We start from the raw sequence: 11,851 nt of genomic DNA on the forward strand, positions 1-11,851 counted from the left end.
CACCTGGGGAATCTTGCAAGGGCCAGATTGGTCCTGAAGAACTGGTGGTGGGTGGCCATCTTGCCACCTTGCGGCCACCCCAGTGATCTGCCGCCTGAGGCAATCATCTCACCACACCTCATGAAAAGGTCACCTCTGCTTTTACCTGTTTTGGGGAAGAGTAGAGACATCATTAAAATCCATTCTCAGCTTGTCAAGGTCCATATGGTCTCATCCATGGGTACCTTCCATTACTGTAAATGCCCTCTCTAACCAGTTCCCAGCAGCAGCATATTTCCCCAGCGCGAGAGATAAATTCCGATGAAAAGGGGACTCCAGAGTTCACCAGAAGGTCTTAATCAAGGCTTCCGTCTCCAGCTAAGTTATTCAACAATTATACAGCTGGGCAATGGAGTGATTCTTTTTTCTACGTTGGTTTTTGGGAAATAGCTGCATAGCGAATTCTCATGCAGCCCTTTCTGTTTAATGGGTTCTGCTGCGTGGAGCAGAAATTATGGGAAACAGCTGGCGCGGGGGTGGGGGGCTTCGAGAAACCTGGGGTCATTCTGTGCTCTTGCATGCAGCTGAGGTCAGTGGTAACCTCTGAAGAGAGACCTGCTAAGAGTTTGATGGGTCCTCCACTCTCAATACGACAAGAGGGCCGATGCAGTGAGCTCATAGGAACATAGGGAGCTGCCATATACTGAGTCAGACCATAGGTCCATATAGCCCAGTATTGTCTACACAGACTGGCAGCGTCTTCTTCAAGGTTGCAGGCAGGAGTCTCTCCCAGCCCTATCTCGGAGATGCTGCCAGGGAGGGAACTTGGAACCTAGATGCTCTTCCCAGAGCGGCTCCATCCCCTGAGGGGAATATCGGACAGTGCTCACACTTCTAGTCTCCCTTTCATATGCAACCAAGGAAGACCCTGCTTAGCAAAGGGTCATACTTCATACTTCACATTCATACTTGCTACCACAAGACCAGTTCTCCTCCCAATGTGAGCACTATAAGTTATTCTCCTGGGGGCAAGAGCCAACCCTAGCAGTATTGTACTGGAGGGGTGGGATAGAAGTGTTTAAAATAAATAAAATAAATACATGCATGCGTGCGAAGGTTCCAGATTCCCGCCCTAGCATCTCCAAGATAGGGCTGGGAGGGACTCCTGCTGCCTGCAACCTTGGAGAAGCCGCTGCCAGTCTGTGTAGACAAATCTGAGCCAGATGGACCAAGGGTCTGACTCAGTAGAAGGCAGCTTAATATGTCCCTATGTATGGTGGGCAGGTCTATCAATGGCTACTAGTCTGGTGGCTGTAGTCCACCTCCAGACTCAGAGACAAGATGCCTCGAAATACCAGTTGCAGTTTAGCAACAGCAGAGGAGAGGGCATGCACAGACCTCTTGCCTGTGGGCTTCCCAGAGGCATCTGGTGGGCCACTGTGGGAAACAGGATGCTGGACTGGATGGCTCTGAGCCTGATCCAGCAGGGCTGTGCTTATGTTCTTATATAAGCAATGATCCAACAGATTCAAAGATTAATGCAGAGTCAGTAGTCAGAGTCACACCAAGAATGGAAGTTGGGTGATTCACAACAGGAGTCAGATGCTAGAATAACAAGATGCATGCCAGATCAGGGAACCTTGATACAGAGGCAGAGAGTACTCCTGACAGGAAGTCTTATATACTCTTCCTGCCTGTAGAGGAAAAGGCTCTCAAACTGAAATATTGTTTTGTTGAGAGAAAGAGAGAAGGGGGGGGGGGCAAATTGCTTGAAATATAGTAAAAGTCACTGACCTGAATTGGAGGCTGGGAGAAACTGCAATTCACTGGATCACCACTGGAGGCAATAACGAGTGTGGAGTCTGGTGCTTGGTTTCCTGACAACCCTCTCAAACTTGGGTCCCCAGATGTTGCTGGTCTTCAGCTCATCCCCAGCCACAGCAGCCTTGAAGTTAAGCTGAAGTCCAACAATATCTTGGGACCCAAGTTTGAGAACCCCCTCCTTAAGGAATTAACTAGGCATGTGCAAGGCCAGGTTGGGGAAGGTGGACCTGGCCCAACATGGGCTAGGTTGGGAGGTGTTGGGGATACTCTGACCCCCAACCTAGAGAAACCTAGAATGGGTTGGAGTTGTCCAACCCAGTCCAGAGAAAAGCACAGCTCTCCCAAACTCCAAATGGTGGCAAGAGTCCCCCACCCGCTATGACGATTGCAGCTGGGATGGAGGACATCCCATTCTGCCAGCCTGCCCTTACAGTTCTTTCTTTCTTTGATAAACTTTTAAAGTCCATTTCTAAACTTACAGTTTGAAAACAGTCAAATTCTGGGCTTCTCCCTGCAACTCTCTACTTCCCCTGTGATTTTCGGATGTTAGTTCACTTCCCCTGAGATTCTCTTGTATTAGGTAATTTTCTCCCAGGTTTCACAGTGAATATCTCAGTACTTCTACAAATCAATTTAGAGCTCGGTCGGGAAAATACCCAGCCCCGAATCCGGCACCAGCATTCTAAAGGGTCCACAGGACCTCGAACCGATGTATGACATATGAGAGCACCTTCCTGAATCAGCTTCCTTATGAGGCAAGGCTACCGCGTCTGGGAAAAGAGGCGATTAAGCATCTTGAAAAGAGGCGACTAAGGGGAGGCATGATCGAAGTCTATAAAATTATGCATGGAGTGGACAGGATAGACAGAGACAAATTTTTCTCCCTCTCTCCCAACACTAGAACCAGAGGTCACCCCATGAAACTGAAGGTTGGGGGATTTAGGACCAACAAGGGGAAGTTCTTTTTCACACAGTGCATAATTAATCTATAGAATTCCTTGCCATGGGATGTGGTGATGGCCACCAGCTTGGATGGCTTTAAAAGGGGCTTAGACAGATTCATGGAGGACAGGTCTGTCAATGGCTACCAGTCTGGTGGCTGTGGGCCACCTCCAGCCTCAGAGGCAGGATGCCTCTCAATACCAGTTGCAAGGGAGCAACAGCAGGAGAGGGGGGGGCATGTCCTCCCCTCTTGCCTGTGGGCTTCTCGGAGGCATCTGATGGGCCACAGGATGCTGGACTAGATGGGCCTTTGGCCTGATCCATCAGGGCTGTTTTTGTGTCCTTATGTTCTTATTCTGGGGATTCAGCCCGTCCCAATCCCAACATTTAGATGAGTGCACACCTCTACAACTAACCGAGGCCATGGCACCAGAGAATCTGGTCCATCCTTCATCCAGCACTGCCTCCTTTGTCTCTTTGTAGAGTTGCTCCTTGATTCCCAACTGGTTCCGCATCTGTCATGAGCTGCCATCTTAATGGACGGACCATTTGTACCAATGGCGCCCAGAGCAGTGATCGTGGGGTTTAAATATTGCCACTTTCTCCCAGCATCAGTCACTCAGCTTCCGTAATCATTTCTCTCTGCTGGATGGAGGCAGAACAAAACATGCTATGCACAGGCAGGCAACGTGCCTTTTCTGGGTCTGCAGGTATTAACCTCACACAAGGCTCCTTGCCGTCTCCCAGGTAATTGAAATAGCTCTGCATAAGCAGAATTCCCTTTGAAAATCAATTATTTACTTACAGCAGAGAGGCGAACCTGGGAGTTTATTTATGATGTGGCTGCCATTGGTGCCGTCTCCTCAATCTTGTTTATTTCTAATAAATAAAAGCCATCTGATTAGAGATAAAGGGTTCCCCCCCCCTCTCCAAGTATATGATTCATTTGAAGAAATCTTATTGCCCATTCTTTCAAACCGTCAGTCCTTTAACTGAGCTGTTGTCTTCAATATGGTACACAACAGAAATTCCCGGGCGCAGAGTCTGCATAGATTTCAAGATCTCTCCGATAGTCAGGGCTGGGTCAACCCCAAGTGATCAACCAATGAATCGGAATGAGACCGAGAGGCTCATAGAATCTTCGCTATTTGGAATTGTTTTAATGTTTTCACTTTTGTTTTAATCTAGGTGGTTTCATGGTAAACTGCCCAGAGCTGTGAGTTTGGTGCGGTAGGGATTTGCACAGAACCAGCGGCTGTCGTGTCGTAGGTGGGGGGAGGGGTAGATTTAAGGACCAAGGTGGGTGCTCTTACCAAAAAAAAAAACCCCATGTTTCCCCCACCAGCACGGTTGAAAATGTTACTTCCTTGCCATCCCGGTGCACGTCGGACTGGAATTACCCAGAAGTACACAGTGCGCATGCGCATGCACACACAGCACAACATGCACACGTGCACCAGGCAGTTCCAAGTACTTCCGGTCCGATGCACACCAAGATGGCAAGGAGGTATACTGCCGCCCCGCAGGACCATTTTAAACCACCGCGCCAGTGGGGAAAATGCGGCGGGGGGTATTTAATAAATAAACAAGGGAGGCCAGTTTTGGAAGGCAGGGAGGCCGGTGGGGGGAGGGGTGACCTCCGCTGAAACCCCCCTGCCGCGGCTGGGTCAAACTGACCCAGACCAGTTCGGGTCTGGTTCAGACGCAAACTGGACTGGACCAGCCGATTCCATGCACACCCCAAATTCTAGGGATGTGATCTTTCTGTCTTGGGTGGGGTTATACTCCTTCAGAAGGAAGAGGTACGCAGTCTGGAAGTACCTTCTCCTGCGAAGGAGAGTTAATCATGCCATAAAGCACACTGTTGCACTGTTTGATGGCCCTTACAGTTAGGAAATGATTTCAAATGTGTAACCTAAATCTGCCTTCCGTAATTTCGATCCATTGCTTCTAGTCCTGTCCTCAGGAGCAAGCAACTCATCCGCTCCTTCTCCTGTGGGACCGCACTTCAAATATTTGAGGTTGGCTCTCATATCTCCCTCTTAGTCCTCTCTTCTCCAGACTAAATATACCCAGCTCCTTCAACTGGGTCCTTCTCATAGGATCTTCCTAGGACCATCATAGGCCATGGTTTCCATCACCCTCTTGATTGCTCTCCTCTGAAACCCTTCAAGGTTATCAACATCCTTCTTAATGGATTCTTCTTACTGGAGACAGGATTCCAAATGAGATTGGACCAATGCTGAACAAGAAAGGGGCTATTATGATGTGGAAACTTTGCTTCTGTTCCTTACTTTCAAAGAAGAGACCTCATCACTCCGTGTTAGAGCTGATGGAACTGGGGTTGTGTTCATTGTACCCTAAGACTACCTTGCCTAGTATGAATTGCCCCCTTTACTAAGCAGGGCCCTATGGAGGGTCCACCCTGATTTGCATTTGAATGGGAGATTACATGTGAGCACTGTAAGATATTCCCCTTAGAGGATGGGGCTGCTCTGCATCTTCTTGCTTGCATACAGAAGGTTCCAAGTTCCCTTCCTGGCATATCCCAAACAGGACTGAGACAGACTCCTGCCTGAAACCTTGGGGAAGCCGCTGCCAGTCTAGGTAGACAATGCTAAGCTAGTGTCCGACTCGGTAGAAGTCAGCTTCCTATATTCCTATGTTCTGGCACAAAACTGGGGGGGGGAGGATTTCTGAAAGGGGGGTATTAATTTGGAATCTGCAATATGCTTAATGTTAGCTCCCATAATGTAAGAGTCTTACAAACCCTTTTTCCCCCGAGTTACTTCAGATAACTTGCCTGAGCTCTTTTGCAGTATCAATTTGTCTTTAAGTGACAGATAAAACCATTTGCATTTTCAAGCTGTTGAGGGTTGGTTTTTTTTTCCTGAGGAGCTTCACTTCCATATAGAAAAGCAGAGAGAATGGTAATAAAGCATGTTTGGACAAGTTTCCAGTGAGGCAAAATTGCTTCAATTGTTTGAAATAGTCGAGGGAAAAATTGAACTCATTATGTCTGTGCTGTGCCAGCAAGGTATGAAAATCAAGATCTAATTGTTCCAATGATGTGAGGAGAGCATGATGAAAATTTCTTCTCTCTTTTTTAATGGAAACCCAGATGGGCCAATTCCACATTCTCTAATTTTAATGGCCCTGACCAATGCACACCCAGAGGTCCATACAGTCAGAAGCTCTCTATTCTCTTCAGTGGAGGAAAATTCTCTGGGACAGCACATAGCAATCCCTAGTTTTGTGCATGGAACACTTCTGGTCATAATGGAACACTTCATGGAAACCAAGATGGGTCAGTTCAAAATTGGCTAAATTTAACAGTCATATCTAATGCACATCTCAAGCTCCATACAGTCAAGGGCTCACCATGAAGGAAAATTCTAGAGCACAGAGCATTCCTCTTTTCTGGACCATCTCATAATGGAGCACTTCATGGAAACCATGATGAGGTAGGCAAGATAGAAGAGAATAAGGAGCCCTTGACTGTACAGAGCTCAGGGTGTGTGTTAGTTACACACACCCTGAGCTCCGTTCGGTCATGGGCTCCCTATTCTCTTCTATGGAGGAAAATTCCCTGGGACAGCACAGAGAATTCTTTTTTTAATATGCATGGGGCACTTCTGGTCATAATTGAGCACTTCATGGAAACCAAGATGGGCCAGTTCAACACTGTCCAATATTTAAAGTCATATCTAATTAACATCTCGAGCTCCATACAATCAGAGGCTTACCATCTCTTCTATGGAGAAAAATCCATTGGAAAAGCAGAGAGAATTCCTCTTTTATGTGCATGAAGCACTTCAGATCATGATGAAGCTGTCACGGAAACCAAGATGGGGCAGTTCAACATTATCTATGTTTTAACAGCCATGACTAATGCACACCCTGAGTGCTGTAACATCAGGGGCTCCCCATTTTCTTCTATGGAGGAAAATTCCCCAGAACAGCACAGAACATCCCTCTTCTGTGTCCATGGAGCACTTAATGGAAACCAAGATGGATAAGTTCAATGTTATCTACCTTTTAATGACAGTGTCTAATGCATCCCCTGAGCTCCATACAATCAGAGGCTTCTCTATTCTCTTCTATGGAAGAAAATTTGATGAAAGAGCACAGAGTATTCCTCTTCTATATGCATGGAGCTCTTCCTGTCATAATGGATGGCAGAGAGACCTTGGACATGCCATATCCTCCAACATTTCACAGATGAAAATATGGACAAGCTGGTTTGCCCCAAATTGTCAAGGCAAGCATCAAGGACTGAATAACCCACCCACACCATTTCTCAGTGAAGTGTTGTGTATCAAACAGCTGTGCATCAAACTCGAATCCTATTACAAAGTCCCCTGAAGATAAGTTTCCCTGAAGATGATACCATCTATGCATCAGACTGAGACATCAAAGAAACAGCTAGAGATATCCTTGGTGGAACTTGGTTGCTTGCAGGCTACCAAGGATCTTGAACCAGGGATGCTGAAAGGAAGCCTCTTACTCTACACACACCATGGAGCACCGTCCCACTTCTCTGCTGTCTTCAGCACCACCACCACAGATGACCAGAGCATGGTTTCCAAGCTCAACTGCTAAGGAAGAGGTGTCCGGGGAACTAACAGGGTTCTGCCTGATTACATAAAGTTTCTGGTTCTGGTCTTGCTCCTTAGTTTGAACAATGGGTTACTAAGATATAGACAAAGGTTTCCTGGTAGTGACTAGCTGGCTGGTGCACTGATTGGTTGGCAGAATAACCCATGCACTGATTGGCTGACTGGTGCCCTGATTGGCTGACTGGCGCACTGAGTGATTGTCTGAATAATCCATGCACTGATTGGCTGACTGATCACTGATTGGTTGGCTGAATAACTGGTGCCCTGATTGGCTGACTGGTGCACTGATTGGTTGGCTGAATAACCCATTGGCTGACTGGTCACTGATTGGTTGGCTGAATAATTAGTGTGCTTATTGGCTGACTGGTACACTGATTCCGTTGGCTGAATAACCCATGCACTGATTGGCTGACTAGTCACTGATTGGTTGGCTGAATAACCCATGCACTGATTGGCTGACTAGTCACTGATTGGTTGGCTGAATAACCGGTGCACTGATTGGTTGGCTGAATAACTGGTGTACTAACTGGCTGGCTGAGCAATACAATTACTGATTGATTGGTTGCTTGGTTGCTTGGTTGCTTGGTTGACTGCTGCACTGGTTGGTTGGTTGGTTGGCTGGCTGACTAACTGGTGTATTACATTTTTAGCTGATTGGCTGGATAACTGACTGACTAGGTAGCCAGTTACTTCCCAGCATGCCTCCAGACCAACTGACTTGACAGTGTCAAAGACCAAGCCTAAGACCTTTTTTGGGAAGCGCTGTATTTCATCAGGTCTTTGAGACTCAGGGTTGAGTTGTGAAAGGGCAGGGCAACTTAAATGAACTTTAATTGCTTTTGCTTGCTTTTCTTTACGGTCTGGTTACTCACCTCAAGCCTTTGGAATGATATGGCCTATAAATCCCAATAAACAAATCAATGGAATAATGTTGTACTGGCTTGCCCTTTAAGTGACTGATGCAATGGGTATTTCACGAAAAGGCGACAGTCTCTCAATTAAGAAAATAATAATAATAATAATAATAATAATACTTCCTGATGAAAGGCAGCCTCCTCTGAAGGGAAAATCTCTCTCTACTGCTCTTTGTTCAACAATATTGAAAGAGAATACCCAGAATCCAATGGGCCACAGCAATGGTGCTATTCAGTCAATGAAACTGCAGGAACAATAGCTCTGGGAAAAGAAAAGGGGATTTTAATTTCAAAGCCAAGCTAAATAACAATTCTAATTAATTATGCTTGCTAGTCAGAGAGACACATCACCTCCCAGCCACCCCTTCTATTGGAGCATGGTTTCCAATTCTCTTTTGATCCTGTTGACAAATTTGGGGTCATTTAAGATCACGCTTTTTGTTTTCAGTCGGCAGATATTCACTGGTGATGCTGGAGCTTAAGGGTACCATTTTCTCCTATTTGTAAGACATGGCATTGCTTTCAAGATTGCTTTCAAGATTTACCTGGATAGAAGGCGACTCCGTGTCAGGAGATGCCTTACAAAAAGAGAGGCTAAATACTGTAAGTGGTGGAGCAACTACTGCACAGTAGGGTTCAAAGAACCTGGGCCACCAATGAAAAGGGCCGCCAAGGCCCTCCTTGTATGTGAAGTCATCTGCAGAGGGGGGCGTGGCCTGATCACCGGAGGGCCCGCCCAAGTCCTCCCGATTGCATTACCAGCCAGAGTTTGCTGGCTGGACACATTTATTTCCCTTTCTCTCCCTTGCTAGAAAAAGAAATAAATGCAGCAAGGCAACAAACGCTGGCTGGACATTTGCTTGGGAGAATTTGCACAAGCTCCTTTGATCCCAGGCCACGCCCCATTTGCAGGTTACATCACACACATGGGTGTCACACGTGGGAGCCTCCAGCAGGAGGAACACGTGACACCCTGGCTACACCACTGACCTGTATTTACCCAAATGAAAGAGGAAACTGAATGGTTGCAAGATTTGGCTTTTTAAAAGCCAAATTCTGGGTTATGGCTCCTGTTTCACACGAGTATACCCCTCATGTTCTGACAACATATTTAATAGGAAAGAGCTGGTCTTGTGGTAGCAAGCATGACTTGTCCCCTTAGCTAAGCAGGGTCCGCTCTGGTTGCATGTGAATGGGAGACTTGATGTGTGAGCAGCACTGGAAGATCTCCCCCTCAGGGGATGGAGCCACTCTGGGAAGAGCAGAAGGTTCCAAATTCCCTCCCTGGCATCTCCAAAATAGGACTGAGAGAGATTCCTGCCTGCAACCTTGGAGAAGCCGCTGCCAGTCTGTGAAGACAATACTGAGCTAGATGGACCAAGGGTCTGACTCAGTATATGGCAGTTTCCTATGTTCCTATGTTCCTAACTGGGGAGAGAAACCTCATCTTAGATTTGGGTAAATATGGTGCAAGTTCGCTGGTGAATAGAGTACTTGGGGTTTTCTGGCCAGTATTTCCAGGATGCAATAAATGCAGCCAATCCTATCTGGAGTGACATTTGTTCAGAACCATCCACGCTACTCTATATCACAGAACTCTGAAAGACAAATCGATCCGCAGGCCAGGAACGCCAATTTGCATTAACGTAGATTTGCACTGGGAAATTAAGAAAGAGCCAACATGGCGTGAAAAAAAGCAGGCTTCTTCCTGGGGAATAGCAGCTGCCTTGCTCAGCAAATCCCCCCAAAGCAAAGGAACCTGGATCCATTTGGCTTCACAGACCCCAATATTGAATTTGTGTTTGCAGATTCAAAGCCAATTAAGGAGGATTAATGAAAACGTGACCCTTAACGCCACGTCTTCGCCGCTTAGGCAGGGGAACACCAGGAGGCGTCAGAGCCAGTAAATAAAGAAAAGCAACCTTTCCTTTTTATTTTTCTGGAAAGCTATTTGTCAGGATGCCTCTGAAATTCTCTTTACATCCATTTCTTCCTGGGTTTGAGTGCTCTGGATTACTGAATCTATGCCCTGAATTTATGGATCATAGGAATCTGCCTTGTACTGAGTCAGACCCTTGGTCCGTCTAGCTCCGTATTGTCTGCACCAGGGATTCTCAGCGTTGGGTCCCCAGATGCTATTGGACTTCAGCTCCCATAATCCCCAGCCAAAGGTCACTGGGGCTAGGGATTATGGGAGCTGAAGTCCAATAACATTTGGAGACCCAATGTTGAGAATCCCTGGTCTACACAAACCTGCAGCGGCTTCTCCAGGGCTGCAGGCAGGAGTCTCTCTGCGCCCTGTCTTGGAGATGCTGCCAGGGAGGGAACTTGGAAACTTCTGCATGCAAGCATGTAGGTGCTCTTCCCGGAGTGGCCCCATCCCCTGAGTGGGAAGATCTCACACTGTTCACACATGTAGTCTCCCATTCAAATGCAAATCAGGGTAGTCCCTGCTTAGCAAAGGGGGCAATTCCTGCTTGCTGCCACAAGACTAGCTCTCCTTTCCTGAGTCTAGTGGAGTTCATGAGTATGTGCAGAGACATGCTTGTTCATAAAATTGGTTATAAAATCAAATAGATTCTATCAGCAACTGATGGGGTGATTCTCTTGCCCTTTTACTGATCAAACAGCAATCCAAGAAGTCACAATTCTTTCTCGCCCCATCAATCGGAGTGGGGAGGGAGTGGCTGCTTTTGTTTTTTCTTTTATTTTCTTCTTCTGAATGAGGATTATGTTGGTGGGAGGCAAGGTCATTTCTGGAAAGCCAGATACTGTGTTAAAGAAAAAGGCCTTTGGATAATTCCTTTACCCATAAACTCCAACAAGCACAGGGAGTGGCACAAAACTTGGTCACCTTTTTAGGGATCTGTAGATTCAGATCAGTAAGAAGAAACCAGGTATAATATTTGTCCAACTTTCCTGGGATTTTTTTAAATTGGTGTAATAAGATCCAACCGAATATTGCAATAAAAGTGGCAATGTAAAAGAAGACGTTCCAGATTCTCCACCACAGGGCATAAGCACTCCTGATAGGGTACCCTCCCATATCTCCTCTCCAGTACAGCAGATGTTAAATCTGGATGATATGAATGCTAGGGGTGTGTATGGAACCAATTCGGTTTGATTTGAGTTGATGGAGAGAACACCTTTGGGGGCCTAGGGGAGCCCCCAAGATGTCGTGCCCCCGCAGACCATGATGTAACCTCCCACCTGCCCTTTGTCAACCCTGTAGGGTTCCCCCAGTGCTTGTAAAGGGGGATCCTTGCCAGATTCCCCTTTGCAATCACTAGAACCAGATGAACTAGGCACAACCATTTCAATCCGAACCAAGCCAAAGCAGTTCGAGCCGAACTTGGACCGGTTCGGCTTGAGCAATGCCTGACCCGCCCTTTTTTTGACAGGCCAGACCAGATCGAGCTCAAACTGTTCAAACTGAGCCGGTTTGACTCGAATCTGGTACAAGCTCGAACCAGTTTGAACGTCCCTAGTGAACGCCCGCTGAAATTTTGGGATTGTTAAATTAAGGTAGAATTTAACTCTAGAACCTTTTAAAACCAAACTGAAGCCACTTCT

Source organism: Hemicordylus capensis, chromosome 16, assembly GCF_027244095.1.
Source record: "Hemicordylus capensis ecotype Gifberg chromosome 16, rHemCap1.1.pri, whole genome shotgun sequence".
Taxonomy (NCBI): Eukaryota; Metazoa; Chordata; class Lepidosauria; order Squamata; family Cordylidae; genus Hemicordylus; species Hemicordylus capensis.